At 39.4% G+C, this 19,053-nt stretch overlaps 1 protein-coding gene and 1 long non-coding RNA gene across 7 annotated transcripts in view; one reads left to right on the top strand and one right to left on the bottom strand.

The window, feature by feature from the left end:
* The window catches only part of SEMA3A (semaphorin 3A), a 695,593-nt gene extending 694,941 nt beyond the window's left edge, over positions 1 to 652 (bottom strand). For all 4 annotated transcript variants that reach the window (XM_072965111.1, XM_006211741.4, XM_072965113.1 and 1 more), the window contains exons 1-2: positions 588 to 652; positions 292 to 394 (exon numbers count right to left, since the gene is read on the bottom strand). The gene's annotated coding sequence lies outside the window, so the exon portion shown is untranslated. The remainder of the gene's footprint in view (positions 1 to 291; positions 395 to 587) is intronic.
* A 2,177-nt stretch (positions 653 to 2,829) lies between these two features.
* The window catches only part of LOC140697442 (uncharacterized), a 101,054-nt gene continuing 84,830 nt past the window's right edge, over positions 2,830 to 19,053 (top strand). Inside the window, exon 1 of one of the 3 annotated variants that reach the window (XR_012074542.1) lies at positions 2,830 to 3,119. This is a non-coding gene — a long non-coding RNA (uncharacterized lncRNA). The remainder of the gene's footprint in view (positions 3,120 to 19,053) is intronic. The other 2 variants (XR_012074541.1, XR_012074540.1) reach the window with 2 other exon arrangements.

Genomic DNA, 19,053 nt, shown 5'->3' with positions numbered 1-19,053 from the left:
ACATGCCCACATATACACACACATACACTATGAATGAGTATGAACATATTTTCTTATACATATAAGTAAAAGAAAAAGGACATTTAAAAATACTTACCTATATATATACAAGGAGAGAGAAGAAACTAGGTGTAGCTTACTGGTATTACATCTAAATTTTTCTGAATATATATATTGTTTTGTTACTATGACTTTAGAACCATATAAATATTTGCATAATTATAAAATAAAATTTAATTTAGAAAAGGCAATTCTTTAAAAATTTGGAAAGGAAAAGACATGAAATTTTACCTTCCTCTCTCCTTTTGCCAGCTTCTGCGTTTTCCTAAGATCCAGTCTGCAGGCTCTGGAGCGAGTAGGATGTCCCAGAAGTTTTCTTCCTGGTCACCAGAAACTAGAAAAAAAATAAATAAATTTCTCTCTAACCCTTATAGTGTTTGGCTGAGACCCCTTTGTCTCTAGGGCACCTCACAAACTGATAAACTTATCTAGATTAAAAGATCTCCACTGTGGCCACAGTAGTTAAATTTCCTTTGCTAAGATTAACCTACTCGTTCAGCCTTTAAAAAAAATGCTACTCTACTCACCTGAGGCCACAAACGGGCACCCGTGCACTTCTAGTCAAAGCCAGTCAGACTCTGGAACCCCTGAGGCTTCTGAGTCGGAACCGGTCCATCCCCGAACCCCGTCCGGTCCTCAGACAGAACCGGCCCATCCCCGAACCCTGTCTGGCCCCTCAGTCGCAAAAGGTCCGTCCCTCAACCCTATCTGGCCCGTCAGACGGAACCGGTCCATTCCTGAACCCTGTCCGGCCCCTCAGACGGAACCGGTCCATCCCCGAAACCTGTCCGGCTCCTCACATGTAACAGGCCCATCCCCGAACTCTGTCCGGCCCCTCAGACAGAACAGATCCATCCCTGAACCCTTTCCAGCTCCTGAATAGGAACCGGTCCAACCCAAACACTTTTCGGCTCCTCGGATGGAACCGGTCTGGTCCCTCCCCGAACCCTGTCTAGCTCCTGAGTAGGAACCGATCCATTCCCGAACCTGTCCGGCCCTTCAGAGGGAACCAGTCCATCACCGAACCCTGTCCGACAACTCAGACGGAACCAGTCCATCCCCACTTTCCGGCTCCTCAGATGGAATGAGTCCAGTCCATTCCTGAAAACTGTCCAGTCCCGGAGTTGGAACTGGTCCATCACTGAACCCCATCTGGCCCCTCAGACGGACCAGTCAATTCCCAGTGTCCAGCCCCTGAGTCGAAACCGGTTTTTCCCCGAACACTGTCCTGCCCCTCAGACAGAACCGGTCCATCCCCGAACGCTGTCCGGCCCCTCAGACGGAACCGGTCCAGCCCCGAACGCTGTCCGGCCCCTGAGTCGGAACCGGTCCACCCCCGAACGCTGTCCGGCCACTCAGACGGAACCGGTCCATCCCCAAACCTGTCCGGCTCGGTAGGAACGAGTCTGGTCAATTCCCGAACCCCGTCTGACTCCTGAGTAGGACCTGGTCCATCACAGAACCCATTCTGGCCCCTCAGACGGACCAGTCCATCCGCACTGTCCAGTCCCTGAGTCGAAACCGGTTTATCCCCGAACCCTGTCCAGCCACTAAGACAGAATCGGTCCATCCCCGAACGCTGCCCGACCCGAGTCGGAACCGGTCCATCCCCAAACCCTGTCCGGCCCCTGAGTGGAAACCAGGTTATCCCCGAACACTGTCCGGCCCCTCAGACGGAACCGGTCCATCCCCGAACCCGTCCGGCTCAGTAGGAACCGGTCTGGTCTATCCCCGAACGCTGTCCGGCCCCTCAGACGGAACCGGTTTATCCCCAAACCCTGTCCAGCCACTAAGACAGAATCGGTCCATCCCCGAACGCTGCCCGACCCGAGTCGGAACCGGTCCATCCCCAAACCCTGTCCGGCCCCTGAGTGGAAACCAGGTTATCCCCGAACACTGTCCGGCCCCTCAGACGGAACCGGCCCATCCCCGAATGCTGTCCGGCCACTCAGACGGAACCGGTCCATCCCCGAACCCGTCCGGCTCAGTAGGAACCAGTCTGATCTATCCCCGAACGCTGTCCGGCCCCTCAGACGGAACCGGTCCATCCCCAAACCTGTCCAGCTCGGTAGGAACGAGTCTGGTCTATCCCCGAACCCTATCTGGCTCCTGAGTAGGACCTGGTCCATCACAGAACCCATTCTGGCCCCTCAGACGGACCAGTCCATCCGCACTGTCCAGTCCCTGAGTCGAAACCGGTTTATCCCCGAACCCTGTCCAGCCACTAAGACAGAATCGGTCCATCCCCGAACGCTGCCCGACCCGAGTCGGAGCCGGTCCATCCCCAAACCCTGTCCGGCCCCTGAGTAGAAACCAGGTTATCCCCGAACACTGTCCGGCCCCTCAGACGGAACCGGCCCATCCCCGAACCCTGTCCGGCCACTCAGACGGAACCGGTCCATCCCCGAACGCTGTCCGGCCCCTCAAACGGAACCGGTCCATCCCCGAACCCTGTCCGGCCCCTGAGTCGGAACTGGCCTATCCCCGAACCCTGTCCGGCCATTCAGACGGAACCGGTCCATCGCCAAACCTGTCCGGCTCGGTAGGAACCGGTCTGTTCTGTCCCCGAAAACTGTCGGCTCCTGAGTAGGACCTGGTCCATCACTGAACCCTATCTGGCCCCTCAGACGGACCAGTCCATCCGCACTGTCCAGTCCCTGAGTCGAAACCGGTTTATCCCCGAACACTTTCCGGCCCCTGAGTCGGAACCGGTCCATCGCCGAACCTTTTCCGGCCACTGAGACGGAATCGGTCCATCCCCGAATGCTGTCCGGCCCCTGAGTCGGAACCGGTCCATCGCCGAACCCTGCCCGGCTTCCAAGTCGAAACCGGTCCATCCCCGAACTTTTTCCGGCTTCTGGGTCAAAACCAGTCCAGACACAGGCCGGTTTCTGAGTTCATCCCAGTTCAACTCTGGCCAGTTTTTCAGCGCAGTTCGGAAAAAGAAATGCTCAAACTCTCAAAGCTCCGTAACACAAAAGCTGCAGAGCTAAGATCCAGGGACTTGCCCACCACCTCCAGAGGCAGCCAGAAAGTAGCGAGATCACGGGACCCCACAGGTACCAATTTTGGTTGTTTGGTATTCCTGGGGGCCCTGTGTATGTGTGTAGGGGCGGGGGTGGGGTGGTAGTCTCCTTCGGTTCCCTCTGTGAGGCCTGGGCTGTAAAAAGATAAACTGAGGCATATTAAAAATGTTTAAGTGTTTATTTGTGCAAAAATTGATTCAAATCCAGGGTATCCAATCTAGCAGATAGAAAGGGGCTCTAAGGACCTGTACAAAAGGAAAGACTTACAGGCAGAAGGGAGAGGGAGCAAAAAAATTATACTAGGGGAAAAAGCAGTTAGTTATTGCATGTTAACTTTACTTTAGGGAACAGCATGGATCTGTCAGGCGGATCACCTGATTAGTGCTGATCAGGTGATTCCCTGATTGACTGGTATAAGATTCTGTTTCTGGGAGAGCTGAAACTAATTAAGTCCCAGTTTTGTGATGTGGCACTTAGCATAAGTGACTTCACGAGGGGCCTGTTGTCTTATTTTTAACAGGAAATACTAGTCGTATTCTGACTCAAACTATAAAAAATAATGAGACATTCAGGAAAATTTATGAGTATTTGGTGATATTGAAGGAATATCAGTATTCTTATCCTGGGTATGGTAACAGAACTGGGATTTTATTTTGGAAAACTAAGAGTCCATCTTTTCAGATATTTATTGTAATTCAGATAAAATGGTATAATATCTGAAATTTGAGTTAATATAGTGAACAGGGAGGAGTAGGTTGGGTATATTTGAAATTACCTTGGTCATGAGTTGATAATTTTGTGATAATGTGTGATAGGTAAATGAGGTTTTATTATACTGTCTTCTTGATTTTAACCTGCTTTAGAAATTTACCATAATAAGAAGTTTAAAATTTAAAATAATTTTTGAATCATTGAATGGAATTTAAACATTGAATGAACTTCAATTGAATGAAACTTACCCAGAGTAGAATCAATTGATGTCAGTAAACATTACAGAAATGGGTTGGAAGAGCATTCAACTATCTGACCTCAACTAAGAGAAAATACAAAAAAAACTTAATTTTTTATAATTAGCCTGAACTAATGTATCTCTAACTCAAATTTTAGTCATAAATAAATTTAAGTGATTAATTCAAACACTTACTGATTGCATGTTTTTAAACTTTCCCTTAACTTAGCAAAAACAGTTCCTATTTAAATACAGTTTTAGTAGTGAATCTTAATTATCAACAAAGTAGAATGTGTTTTCTTTTATTAATTAGTAAGGAAGTGTTATAATCCTTGTGATTACTTTCAGAGTTAATTTTTTTAAATATAAAATGGAAAAATATACATACTGAGAAAAACAGTATATTTTCTATGTTCCAAAACTTATGATAGGTTTTGTGTATGTATGTTATTTTGAATATTATAACTTAATTATAAATGACATTGTATTATTTGGAGATTTTATATCTGATTCTCTAAAATGCTTAAAAACATTAATTTCTGCCAAATACAATATACGTAATTAAAAACATAGTTAGGTATTTTATCATGTAAGTTTTCAAAATAGTTACAGAAGACAGATGTTTCTTCTGGTTAATATGAAAGCATATTATTGTCATGATTACAAATAGTGTTCTAAATGAGTCTCTATCCATAGCTGAAAATAAGAAATTTTTTGTTTTAATTATTATTTTTGAAGTTATGGTTTTCTTTTTTTGATAAAAAGTGAACTGGTTTATTGCTTTCATTTAGAAGGTAGAAAGCAGGTGAAAAACATGACTGATATATGCCTTTCTGCGCAATGACCTTATATTGGAGTTGAAGGATTGAAAAGACCCAAACCATGCGCTACGAAAATGCAGAGTTGTTGTCTTTGAAAAGTGATGCCATTCTCCTAGGAAATGTGATTTCCAAGTAGAGGGAACCAGTAATTTCTCTTGCATTGAGACATAAAACCCCCCATTTTTCCTTTAAGAGGAGGTAGAAGGCATTTAAGTAAATAAATAAAAACTGGACACATTAGTACTACTTTGAAACAAATATTTTCCTGTAAAATTCATCTCTCTACTAGTATAAGCTCCCCATTCATACATGTGTATTCTATATATTTCTACTCCTGTTGACAGATTTTTCTAATTTCATATAACTTGTGTTAATTAACTTAAAATTTTTAAATAAACAAGTATTTCTTATTCTATACTAATCTTCTAAACATTAATATTTAACTATGTATTGTACAAATGAAATCAGTGTTATTTTTTTATGAGCTTAAAACAATTATCTTGAGAAATGTGCAGATACCAGAAGGGTGAAATTTCAATGCCTTACTTACTGAATTTTATTTAAATCACTGGTAGGGTTTTTGTTTTTGTTTTTGTTTTTGTTTTTTTGCATTTGCATTCTGAAGGCTACTAAACATTTCCCTAAAAATAACTTGTTTGCATATAGCCTTCTATAGAGAAATTATTAAAAACAAGAACTAAGAAATATGTCCTTCTCCCCTTGGGTTGCCATTTCAAAAATAAAGGCTTAGATTTCACATAGTTAAGATTTTGTTATAAAAAGATGATGAAACCAAGAATGTTCTCAGGGTGCAGACTCTATGGTTAGCAAGTAACAGCAAGTAAATATATCATTAAAATAGACTGTAATTAATGCCAAGAAAGCAGGAATCAGAAAGTCATGCGAATACAGTTTAGATGGGGCTTCATGGAAGAAATATAACCTGCCCCAGATGAACATGATTAGCAATGATTAACCCATCACATGTGTGTATGCTAAGGGGAGGCTTTGGGAAGTTGGTTTGCCTGGGAAAAGAGAGGTGGAGATAAACGGAAAGAAAAGGCTGAGTGAAAAGGGCATATGCAAGAGGGGTTCAGAATTCAGGGAAACACAAATTGCACCTGAGGTTCTGAAACATGAAGTTCAAGAGGGAAAGCATAGCGTGCCTACACCGGAGGGGAAGAGAGCTTCTACAAGTTCTTGATTTTCTCTCGCTTCAAGACCATGGAGAATTACTGAGTGGTTTTAAAGAATGATGTCGTTTAAATCTGCATTGTTTATTTGTTAAAACCCCATCCAACCATGTGAGGTTCTTTTTTTTTTTTTAAAGAATGCATTATGATTACAAGAGTAAAAGTTGGCCTCCAGCAGAACAGAAAGTTCAAGAGTTTCAAGTCCTAATAACCCATCCACACTCATCTTAAAATCTCATGATTTTTTTTAGCACTTTAACTCTATAAAATGCAGTGAGAGATGGGAAACTCGGAAGCAAATAATCCTGTATCCTGGGAACTTTATGAATACAGTATCAGAAAAAGGAATAAATTACAAGAACAATCATTTAACTCACAAACAAATCAACTTGGGTCTTTGAAAGGACCCTGTCTCTTTTTCTTAGGAGTCCCTCTGTACCAGAAGTTCTCTACCTGATCATGATCTTCCCACCCATGTCCATAGTTGATTTTATCTTCACTCCTAATTTAACCTCTTCACGATGTAACATTTTCCTACCCTCTTTTTATCCCATCAATGAACATTTTCCCCTATGTGATGAGTAGCAAAATGCAGGTGCTCACATGCATGCATGCACACACACTAATATACAAATAAATAAAATCCCAAAACTTTATTTTCTTTCCACTTGGTGTCAAATTTTTCATAGTCATCGTTTATTCTTCCATTTAATCTCTTTCATCTGACTTTCACTGCCATTATTCATTAGAAAGGGCATAGCGAAAAACAATTTTCTAGGTGAAATCCACCTTTACCTTTCTGTCACACACGATGCTTGTATTTCCACACTTAAAATCACCTGTAACTTTTCCATTGGCCTCTGATTTAGTCAATCACATATGGAATATACCTTCAGAGCTAGTCTTTTATGATAGAATCTCATAAGTGTTGTAAGGAACTCATCAAGGTCATCCCTGTAATTGGCTAGGATGTCAAAGAGGAATAGTTGATTGAGAATAGTTGGTCCCATAAGAAAGGAATTTTCTAAGTGATTACCTAAGGAACATATCAGTGAGGGCTACTTCTGGGCATTTTGGTCAGAATTTTTGGTGATATAATTACTTGCTGGATAGATGATCATTGAGATTGCTTTCTTGGGAAATATCTGAATGTGACTATATGGCACTTCTCTCCGGACTATAAAAGGGTGTGTGTGTGTGTGTGTGTAGTTCCTGTTCACATTAAACATCTTCTTTTCTCCCTCTTTTTTCTTCTGCTCCTAGTCACTCTTACAGCTTCTGAATTGTCTGGAGGATCTTTGTCTTTGAAGTCAATCAGTTTCCTTATTTTATGATGCTTTCTTATTGTTTAAATAAGACTTTTTTAGAGAGTAGGGGAAAGATTTTAGAGCCATGATGATATGATTTATCCAGCTCCCCAAACTTCCTAAACTTTGCCCTGCAAATCATCCAAACTTCCAAAGGGAATAAAGAATAAGAATGCAGAGGGCATTTGCAACCAACATACTTCATTAACATAAGAAGCAGCTTCTTCATTAACATAAGAATCCGCATCTAGCCCTCTGCAATGCAGTGTTCTCTGATGAATTGCTGGTGCATTTGTTTCTGTTTAAGGCTTAAGTGGAGACTCCTACACAATCACCTTTTCCCCTCCAACCATCACCAACCCAGATCTCACATCAAGAGATTAACTGAGAAGATTACATTTGCTTTTGTAACCTTTCCAGAATTTAAGATGTTGTTAGCCCCGTGCTGTTGCTAATGTTGACCTTTCCCGAGTTTGTGTCTTCAGATTCCATGAGAATACATGCCCTCTGCCACACAGCTTCCTTCCTAAATGTTGCTGGGTTTTTTCAATTAATTCATAGAGGTTAACCTCTATTGTGATTGTTTTATTAGGATTATACTGAAGTCTCTGGGTAAAAACCAGGAATAGGTGTATGTAAAGAGGGAAGATTCTGTTCTAAGTTATCGTTCCCAGCAGTGGCCTGGAAGAGACCACAGATACAGGCAGAGGCTGTGGTACTAGGTCCACCTAGTGGACGCATACCCTGCTTTGCTTGCTTAGTGCAGACAGCGGGCAGTATACAGTGTTAGCTTTGAGCCCCAGTAAGATTGCTCATTAGAGAAGAGTCTTCACTATAATCAATCTCACCAACTCTGTTTGACTGAAGAATGCTAGGGAAAAATATAGAAGCATGGAGAAGTGAGGACTGACGTCTCAAAGTTTCATATGCTGAGTGCTGTATGAGAAGATGTATATAATCAGGTTGATGAAATGGTCATTTTTGAGGTTAAATAATATTGAATATTGGCCATTTCGTGTGATTCAATCTCAAGTGATCACAAGTAGGCTCTGTTTGTAGGAATGATTAATGAAATGTGAGAAGGAATAGAGAGCCCTCCAGAGAGACTCCCACTGGTTGGGAGATGTAACCACCTAGTGTGCTCAGAAACCAGAATCTGGCCCCGTAATCTCAATGGGGACCACAGAGTGGAACAGTGGCTGTGTATTTTATAAAATTTAAGAATTGTTTGATGGCAGGACACAATACAGTGACCCTGGGATAGATGAAAGGCAGAACTCTGTTACTTGCAGCTCTGAAAGAGAGAAGGATGCAGCTGTGGGCTCACAAAGGGAGTTGCCCCCTGGACAGGAGAACAGCGAGCTGGAGCTGTAGGGGCCAGCTTATGTACAGCAGGTGGGGGTGGGGGTGTTTAACTAGGTTTTGTGGGCTCCCTGAATACCAGCTAATTTGAACAATTATGCACACTCAAGGAGGTTGTCTCTAGTTTGGAGTTTTAGGTTGTATTTTGCTTTGACAATATGAGATATCCTGGGTCACAAAGTTAGTCATATGTCAACCACACATACTTTGTCAAAAACACTGACGTTTTGAAACAGACTCACAAATATAGAAAACAAACTAGTGGGTACTCATGGGGAGAGGGGAGGGTGGAAGGGCAAGATAGGGGTAGGGAATTAAGAGGTACAAACTATTATGAATAAAATAAATGAATTATAAGGATATATGGTACAGCATAGGGAACATAGCCAATATTTTATAGTAACTATAAATGGAGTATAACCTTTAAAACTTGTGAATCTGAATGTTGTGCACCTGAAACTTAATCAACTATACCATAATTTTAAAAAATTGACTTTTCATTTCTAGAGAATTGGGATCACAATTAGGAAGACTGAAAGCACAAATCCCATATATATAAATGCTTAAAGAAAGCAAATAATACAACGCAAGAAAAAGGGATACACACATGACATGTAATGTCAGATTCATATATAGCCTGCCAGACCGGATGTTTTATCCTCAAGATACTCTGTCTACTGTGAATATATTCCTCCATCCTTTCTTTTAAGAAAAACCTAGGTTATAAAGATCAACACAGAGATGTGTTTTAAAATGACTGAACTGCTTATTAACTCATTCAAATATAAGGTAAACCAATTAACTTATTTTCAGTATTATTTTTGAATTCATATGAAATCTTTGACTTAAAATATTTGTTTAAATCTTTAATTAAATGTAAAAAAGTTATTTTTAATCAACCCCTTAACTGCCACACACAGAGCTGCCTTATAAATGTCACTGAGTATTTTTGTTAGATACGTAGTAATTATTTAAATGTTATGCAAGCCTCAAATAATCTAAAGATTTTCCACATCTCCAAATAAATGTCATTCTTTGAAACAGATACTGGGAAATTTTTCAAAATGTTATCTCACTAATCATCCTTGTTCTACAAAATGATCGTAGTAAAAATACAGTTTACAGTATTATAAACGTGCAAAATGATTTTAATGAGAAGAAAATATTGTGCGTGGGTCTGTGAATCTAGTTTTATGCTTTCGTTGGCTATTTTAGTCACTGCACAGAAGGGCAAGAAAGCTCCCATCAAGAAGTAGGAAATAAGAGACAAAGGATTTCCCTTGGGAAGGTAAACTCTAAATTCAACACATTATATGTAAGGCCACTGATAACACTGTATGAAGATAGATCACTGACGGGCAAGAAAAACATGACAGCAAATGGATTTAAAAAATTAACTTTGCAGAAAACAAAAAATGTGCCCACTGAATTTTGTTAGAAATGTATACAGAGGGGGGAAAAAAAGGAGAGTTTTGGCATTAGCTACCTATTGTTATGCAAGGAAGAGATTGCCCTGAACCAAAAACTTAACCCCTCTTATGGAATGAGAAAGTGACTTTATTGAGAAAATGAATACATCTGTCTATGTTAGCCTGCGGGTATTAAATATTCGAATCATACAAGTATCCCACCAATCTGTTCCCACCTCTCAGACACCAGTCCTGATCCTATTGTCAGCCAGCAATCTTCTGATAATGGTCTCCTCATGTAGCTTGCATGAAGGAAATCTGCTCTGACAGTTATATTTCTATTGTAAGAAAATGAATTGGCATTGTAGCTTATATCTGTCGCTCTTGATTTTGATCAACATGAGTCTGCCTTCTCAAGTTTGATCAACTTAATACAAGGAACTACACCAAGAATTTGTCTTTACAATGCAGAAGACCAGGTCGCCATATCCGGCATCATTAACTAAGCATTGTACGTGTCCCTTCGCAAGCCGAGTCTCTCTTTGACAAACTAGGGATTTCTTTTTTTTTAAGTCTCCAAGCTCAAATCTACAAATCCTGTGATACCGTACTACAGATAATTGTAACTTCCAAGAAAATATGTATTCTAATTTTGCAAAATCTTGACACATTTCTAGGTCATCGCATTATAGACTATATTATAAACTCAAAGTATTCTGGAATCTATTTATTTTTCCCTAACTGGAGAGTAAGCTTTTTCTTTCCCTTATTTAAAAATTTATGCATAAAGGAGAATTTTTTAATGTCTATATAGCTATAAAGAAGTTTACACATTTTCTAATTCCTTCTTAATGGAACTCTATTATAATTCTAAGGTATCTTTGGAGAATTCTATTTCTATTATTTCTTTCAAGATTTTGCTTTAAGCACCTGTGTCCCGGGAGGACATATACATGAGAAATTTCCCGGCCTTACATAATTGTCTCTGAATAACCCCTGAATTACTTCTTAATCAAAAGCAGAAATCTTTCCATGTAAAGGGTCAACCCTGTTAAATAAAGACTGAATTTTGTATTATCTTGACTGTAGTCATAGGGCACATGGTAATGTCTAGTTCTGCTCTTCACTAATAATTTAAAATCCTTCAGTCGAGGGATAGCAAGACAAATGTTTAACTAAGCCTTTAATGCACTTAGGCTTGTATCTCCAGAATAATGTTTCCTACTCATACTCCACTTTCAACTAATCCAGTAATTAAACATGTAATGAGAAAAAAACAATTTAGTATTATAATCAACACTTTACACATTTGGAGTGAGGTACGTCAGGTGTTTATGTATTTATTCTACAAGCACTATGTCTAACTGCTGGACATTGATAAATCAGATAGCAAACTGGTAACAGGTAGAAAATATACACATAGAACAACAAGGCAGGTAGAAATAAGTATTTGCCTACAGAGAATAGTTTGATTTAAATTCAGTGGAAACAATATTTAATTGAATATTTCTTTCAAGCTAAAAACGTGCTAGATTAAAAACTGCAGAATACTGGATAAGAAATTGAAGATTACACAATTCAATAGAGAACTGGCCCATATTATAAAAAAACGTAATAGCCAGGGGAGTGGGATTGCTGGATCATATGGTGAGTCTATTTTTAGTTTTTTGAGGACTCTCCATACTGTTTTCCATAATGGCTGCACCAAACCACATTCCCACCAACATTGTAGGAGGGTTCCCTTTTCTCCATTCTCTCCAGCATCTATTGTTTGTTGACTTTTGAATGATGGCTATTCTGACTGGTGTGAAGTGATAACCTCATTGTCGTTTTGATTTGCATCTCTCTGATAATGAGTGATATTGAGCATTTTTTCATGTGCCTGTTCACCATTTGTATATCTTTGGAGAATTGCTTGTTTAGGTCTTCTGCCCATTTTTGGATTGGGTTTTTTGTGTTTTTGTTATTATGTTGTATGAGCTGTTTATATATATTCTAGAAATTAAACCTTTCTCAATCTCATCATTTGCAATATTTTCTCCCATTCCATAGGTTGTCATTTTGTTTCACTTATTGTTCCCTTTGCTGTGCAAAAGCATGTAAGTTTAATTAGGTCCCATTTGTTTATTCTGGCTTTTATTTCTATTGCCTGGGTAGACTGCCCTAGGACAACATTGCTAAGATTTATGTCAGAGAATGTTTTGCCTATGTTTTCGTCTAAAAGATTTATAGTATCTTGTCTTATATTTAAGTCTTTAAGCCATTTTGAGTTTATTTTTGTGTATGGTATGAGGAAGTGTTCTAACTTCATTGATTTACATGCAGATGTCCAGTTTTCCCAACACCACTTAGAATATGAATACACACACACACACACACACACACACACACACACACACGACTGGAACATTATGCTGTACATAAGAAATTGACACATTGTAACTGACTATAATACATTTTTTGAGAAGTAATAATGGTGTCCTGATTGCAATTCCAACTTGTAGGGGAAGGGGTTTCCTCCATACCACTAAGCAATGCTCTGACACCAGCTGGGTATCAGAGAATTCAACTCAGTTCTGACACTATCTGCTCTGAGATAGCATCAGATCCCACAGATAAGAGGTAATTCATACAAGACTGCCACCACCCTCCCCCCAATTCAGACAATAGAAAGCCCAGGTTAGCACCTGTACTTTTGACAAACTAGCTGTAAATCAGAGGTTCCCAAAACCCCCTCCTTAAGTTTAAATAATTTTCTAGAGTGGCTCGCAGAACTCAGAGAAACCTTTACTTACTAGAGTCACTGGTTTCTTATGAAAAGTTATCTCAGTAACAGCCAGTGGAAGAGGTGCAGAGGGCAAGCTATGGGGCAAAGATGAGGAGCTTCCATACCATCTCCAGTGCCCCTGTCTTCCTGAATCCCCACATGTTCACAACCTTCATTGCATAAGCATGATTGATTAATTCACTGGCCATTGGTGATTGATTCAGCCACTATCTTCCCTGGAAATCAAGGGGTAGGACTAAAAGTTCCAGCCCTTTATTCATGGTTGGTTCTCCTGGCAACCAGTTCCCATCCTTAGGTGCTTTCCAAAAGTCACCTCATTAATATAAACCCATTTGCGGTGGAAAGGGGCCTGTTATGAATAACAGGACACCCATTTTACCTTTATGTCTCTGAAGGTATTTATAGAACTGATGACAAGAGTCCAAATATTATAACAAAAGATGCTCCCATTGCTCATATTGCTCAGGAAATTCCAAAGGTGTTGGGAACCATGGAGGAAGATCAAATATGAATGAGAAATATATTCTGGTTATATGTATCAAGTATATATTTCTTATAAATCACAATATCACAAAATATATACCAACTTTGGTGATAGAACAAATTGAAGAGAGTAACTGTTTCCCCAGCGAGAATTGAAAAGGTGGTGGTGAAAGGAAATGGAATTTGGGGAAAAGCTTCCCAGAAATGAGTTGAATCTTCAAGAATAATTAGATTGTCAATAATGTCATTGCAAGCCAAGGCAATAACATATACAAAGGCACAGAAGAATACGATATGCAAGCTTTGTGTTCTGGGGAAAATCATCCTGCTTAATGTCTTTGTGGTGCTGTTTTACTGAAGGGTTGAATTTGAAGGTGTGACAGTAAACATGATTTAAGTAGGTTCAGGAAAACTATCATTCTGTTCAATTGAGAAATTATCACAGGACAGTTACTCAGACTGGCACTGGAAATACACTTCATTTTTTAAAGTTAGAAATAGATCATTAGTATCAGTCACTAAGTCTGGAATATAGAGGATACTTAATGAATGTATGATTGAATAAGACGTGGTCCTGACTTCTAGAGCTGTATAGTCACGTAGGGTAAATAGGCATGCAAAGGAATTACAATGCTGTATCACACACTTAAAAATGAAATAACTCCAGGCTACATAAGAAAGCCAGAGGTTTATATGTCATGCTGAGGAATTTGTGCTTTGTACTGTGGGTGTCAGGGTGCCTGAACAGGTTTTTAAAGCAGAGTCTCAAGGTGACCATATTTGTGTCTTAAAAAGAAAAGCTGCACTGATTTTGAAGGATGGATTGTATGCGTGGGAATGAGAAACTGGAATGGGGACTCCATCAGTGGCTTCGGTGATAGTCTGTAGCAGCACTGCTGACGGCCTGAGCTGAGAGGGTGGCAGTCAAAACAGAAGAAAGAATTGTTTGAATGGCCTTTAGTACATCAGTAGATGGAAAATAAGGAGTTAGGAGTGAATTCTAGGTTTCTATTTTGGTGACTAAGCTGATGACAACTTCATTATATGGAAAAAAGCAACAGAAAAATTATGAGTTCATTTCTAGGAAATCTGGCCAATAAGGCAACTGGAAAATAGCACAGTGTTTAAAAACAGACTCTGGTTCTGCTTCTTAATAGCTCTGTAAGTTAGGCAACCCCTCTGTGTTAGTCAAGGTCTCCAGAGAAGCAGAACCAGTAGGAGAGTTGTCTAAGTCACAGAGGTAGCAAGCAGCCTAACTTCGTAGGGGATTTATTATGAGGACTTGGCTCACACAGGTATGGAGGCTGAGAAGTTCTACCATCTGCTGTCTGCAGGGTGGAGCCCTGAAAAAGCCGCTAGTGTAATTCAGAGAACAAAGGCCTGAGAACCAGGACAGACAATGGTGTAAATCCCAATCCAAGGGCAGGAAAGACCAGTGTCCCGGCTGAAGCAGGCAGGAAGGGGATGAATCCACTCTTCCTCCTCTTTCTGTTCTATTCAGCACCCCCGTGGATAAGACAGGGCCCACTGCCACTGGAAAGGCCAGTCTGCTGGATGCGCACCCACGCTGGGGAGAGTAGTCTACTGAGTCCACCAATTCAAATGTTAATCTCATCCAGAAACACTCTCACAAACACATCCAGAAATAATGTTTAATCTGTGCCCCTTGTGGTTCAGTCAAGTTAACATATAAATTAACCATTACACCTTCTGTACCTCAAATCCATCATCTATAAAATGGCAATAATAATTGTATCTACCTCAAAGAGTGGCTGTGGGAATTCAGTGATTTAATATTCTTAGAGCACTAGTTCAGTGTTTGGTCCATAGTGGAAGCATGGTATAACTGTTAGCTTACTGTGAAACTCAAAAGTAAAGCTGAGGCTAAAAAATACAGTTTTGAAATCACCTGCACATGTATGATGGTTAAAGCCGTGGCAGTATAAAAGGGAAGGCTCAAGATGAATATCTGTCCACAGATATTGCCCTAAATGCAAAGAAAAGGCACTGGAGAAGGTTGATTTTAAGACGTATTCAGATGAGTCACAGCCAGAAAGAAGAGGCTGGGGTCTCATAGGCCACCGAAGACAGACAAGAGTTTCAAGAAGGGGGCTTTGATGCCTTTTATTAAATACTCAGAGTATTTGGAGAGTAACTGAACTGAAGAGAGGTCAATAAGGCTTTGGTTTCCAAAGATGGAAACTATTTCTAAAAATAGATCAGGGCTCTGGCTCTACCTGTCTTTGTCTCATTATCCCACCTTCCTTTTTTTGGCGTCATTATTAGGCAAGTAGAAAAGAAGCCAAGTCAGTGCTAGGAGTCCCATAACGACACAGCAGCATTCAGAGATAAGAAAAGGGTGTTTTCCCTTTTTGAAATAAATAATTCCTTGCCCAGAAGTGGTCTCTCCAGCAGACTTTTCCTCCTGACTCAATGGCCTAAAGATAAAGAAATCATTTGCAAAGAGAATCAGGCACCTCAGGCTTAAATAAATGTGGCTTCTCCCCTGATGCTGAAGATGCTACTAGCTTTTCCTAAATCAAATAGCTGTGAGGCAGAGGAGATGACCTGATTACAACTAGGGATATTTTAGGGAGGAGGATGTAGAAAGGGTGGACACTCAAAAGGATGGACATGTCTTCTGGATCGCTGCATCTCACACTTAATATGCACAAAAACACCTCTTGATCTTGATAAAGTGGAGATTTGGCATCAGAAAAGTCTGTAAGGAAAGTTTGAACTGTAGGCAGTTCTAACAAGCTCCTAGGTGGTGCCAATAATGGAACAACAATTTGTGTAGGAAGATGTGAGAATGGTCGTTATGCACTTACTCTGAATTTGGCCTTCATTGGTACTTGAAATACAAAATAAGGTAATCATACTCTTTGTCCTCAGGGGATGAAGACCAATGAGGAATTTATAGTCTAGTGATAATCTAGATTTCTAGCATAAAAATAAAAACATAAAGACATAAAAGTAATTCTGAAATTAGAAATATGACTACACATAAAAACTTCAATATAAAGTTAATATTTAACCTTTATGGTTTATGCTAACTCTAATCATTGTGCAAAAATCTATGAAAGCATTAAGTCATTTATTCCTAATGTTAATATATGTGGTATGGACGTAGCACTGTATTTTATCTCTACATCTTTAGGTATGGAAGTATAGAAAGCACTCTCTTTTTAAGTTTATAATTTATATCCTGTCTATTCATCAAACTATTCGAATTTACTTATGAAATCATTTATGACTTCCTTGGGTATTTTGCAGCAAGCATGCACCTCATTATAATATCAAAATAATAAGTCTATGTACTCAGGGAAAGAATTCTTTAAGACTCTGCAGTGTAAGAATTGGTTATTGTGTCAAGGTCCTCGGAGAAACAGACACCAAAACAAGACAAAATGAGAAAGAAATCTCATAAAGTAAAAGCCTGTGAGAGAAAATGGGGAGAAAGCTAACAGAGATTTGCAGTATTAGACAGTCTGGCTCCTAGAAAAAGAAAGCAGAAAAGAAGGAAAGGAGGAAGTTATAGGTAGATTGGTAGGTAATGAGCGAGTGAGTTAGTGTGGAGCTATCTCGGACTGCCATGGAGTCAGTTCTAAGAAAAGTTAGGCAGGGCAGTTAGTTCTTAAGCCAAAATCACTCATCAGAGGAGTCCTGCATCTCCCAGGAACATGCCTGGAGAAACAGCCTGAGGGAAGCCAGTGGGCAGAAGCAGTAATGTGAATTTTAAAGCACACTGTAGGCCCTCAGACACTTAATCTGCCTGCAGCTGGAGGTCTGAGAGGCCAGTGGGAGAATGCTCATGGCCGCCATGGTTATATCAACTCCACAGTGTCTTGCAGAGCTAGTCAAGCCAAGCCAAGCCAAGTTCTTTACCTTTAAATTTGTTCCACTCAGACATAAGCATAAAATGACAACTGATCTATAGGTGCTGTCAGCTTACACTTCCTGTCATCTTGAAAACAATTCTAATTTGTCTTATTTTGTCATAAGTAAAACAAGTAGAATTAAAATCCCAGCATGTGTGAGCCTTCTGGAGGCCTTGCAGAATTCTTGCTTTGGCTGGTAAGACTGGACACGCTCAAGGACATGTTTCAGCACATTCCAGGAAAGCCTTGGTGTGCAAACTTACCACTACAACTACTTTCCCCTGAATTTTGTTACTTGATGCAGCACATTAAGAAAAGCATAGGAAAAAGCTAAATGATGAAAATCACATCTAGGAGACTCTCAGGGTGTTTCATGTTGCACAGACACAGACCAAATGCTGAGGACATAATGAAAATTAGAATATTCAGTCTTCTTCTATGGATGAAATCTTGACATTTAAACATAACACTGATATATTCTGTGGTTTCAATGTCAGCTCATTAGCAATACTGCTTTCCTTTATAGGAAATTTTATATTGAAAAGTCAATTTAGGATCACCCAAAATTCTATAGTCCCTTGAATCTCAGTCCCTATTGTGATTTCAGTGATGTGCTCATTCAATGAAAGTGGGATCAAAATGCATCAAAATAATGCGAAAGTTATGAAATGTCAGTTTATTCATGGAAGAAGAGATTAGCCTAGCAAAGCATCAAGACTTGGCTTTAAACTAGTGCAACTGTCCAGTTCTGAGAGGAAAAGCAACATGCTCTACATTCAGGAATGGGAGTGTTCTGCAATCAAGACTTCTGGCCAGCCACAAGTCAGATATGATTTTTCAAACGGTGATTAGTTTTGAAAGTGTATTCTGCAGTAGCAAATCAAAGAATGAATTTTAATGTGCATTAAAGTGGAACAAACTTTTGGCTTGTCATCATGCAAGTTGTATTACAAAACTAATCAGTTCCACCAAAAACAGGATATACATTGATATGGTCATTTACTTTCACAGCTACATGGTGTCTCTAGAAATGTCTAGTATGATAAATCTGGATAAATTTTCAATATTTTTTCTTAAAATAAAGGCTTGTGATTCTATAAGAAAAAATATTATTTTTATCTGCTTGTAAAATATTTACATGTTGCTTCCTGACAATTAATAGATTTAATAAAGAGCTTATAGTTCCATATCATAGTTGAATAAAGCCAACTAAAAAAGTTAATGGAAAAGATGCCAAGTCTTAAACAATTTTTAAAAACATAGTTTAAAAATTAAGTTTAGTTTATTAAAATTTCACAAGAAAAACATTTTACAAAGCTTTGAGAAACAAAAATATAATTTAGAATTTAGAAGAGTAAATTTATGCTTCAGAAGTTGCACAGTGCTGTAGAAATGTAAGTTACTATTAATAACCACTGCATTTCCAAAATTATTAACACAAATATAATATTCCTGAACATTGGGGTATATTCAGAGATTGCTCATAGGAACCTGAAAACCTCTCACAATTGCTATTAAAAAGAAAATCGCTGTGCTACAGAGCATAATATTTTAGAAAAATGCTTAAAAATTTTAAAAGAAGACTGTGCAGTAAATTTCTTTGTCATAAATTAGAAGAGGCAGTCTCATATGCTTTTGAATTTACCTTATTGCTCCTTAAATTTGGAGGAATTTTTAGAAAAAAAATTAAAAGGAATGCTTAATGATTGAAAACTGTCTATGACGAAGACAATTGAATTTTAAAACTGACTTCTACAGATAAAAGTGACATAAG

This window comes from Vicugna pacos, chromosome 7 (genome assembly GCF_048564905.1).
Source record: "Vicugna pacos chromosome 7, VicPac4, whole genome shotgun sequence".
NCBI classification, from domain to species: Eukaryota; Metazoa; Chordata; class Mammalia; order Artiodactyla; family Camelidae; genus Vicugna; species Vicugna pacos.
Note: the sequence above shows the minus strand (reverse complement) of the source record. Positions and strands in the feature narration are given on the sequence as shown.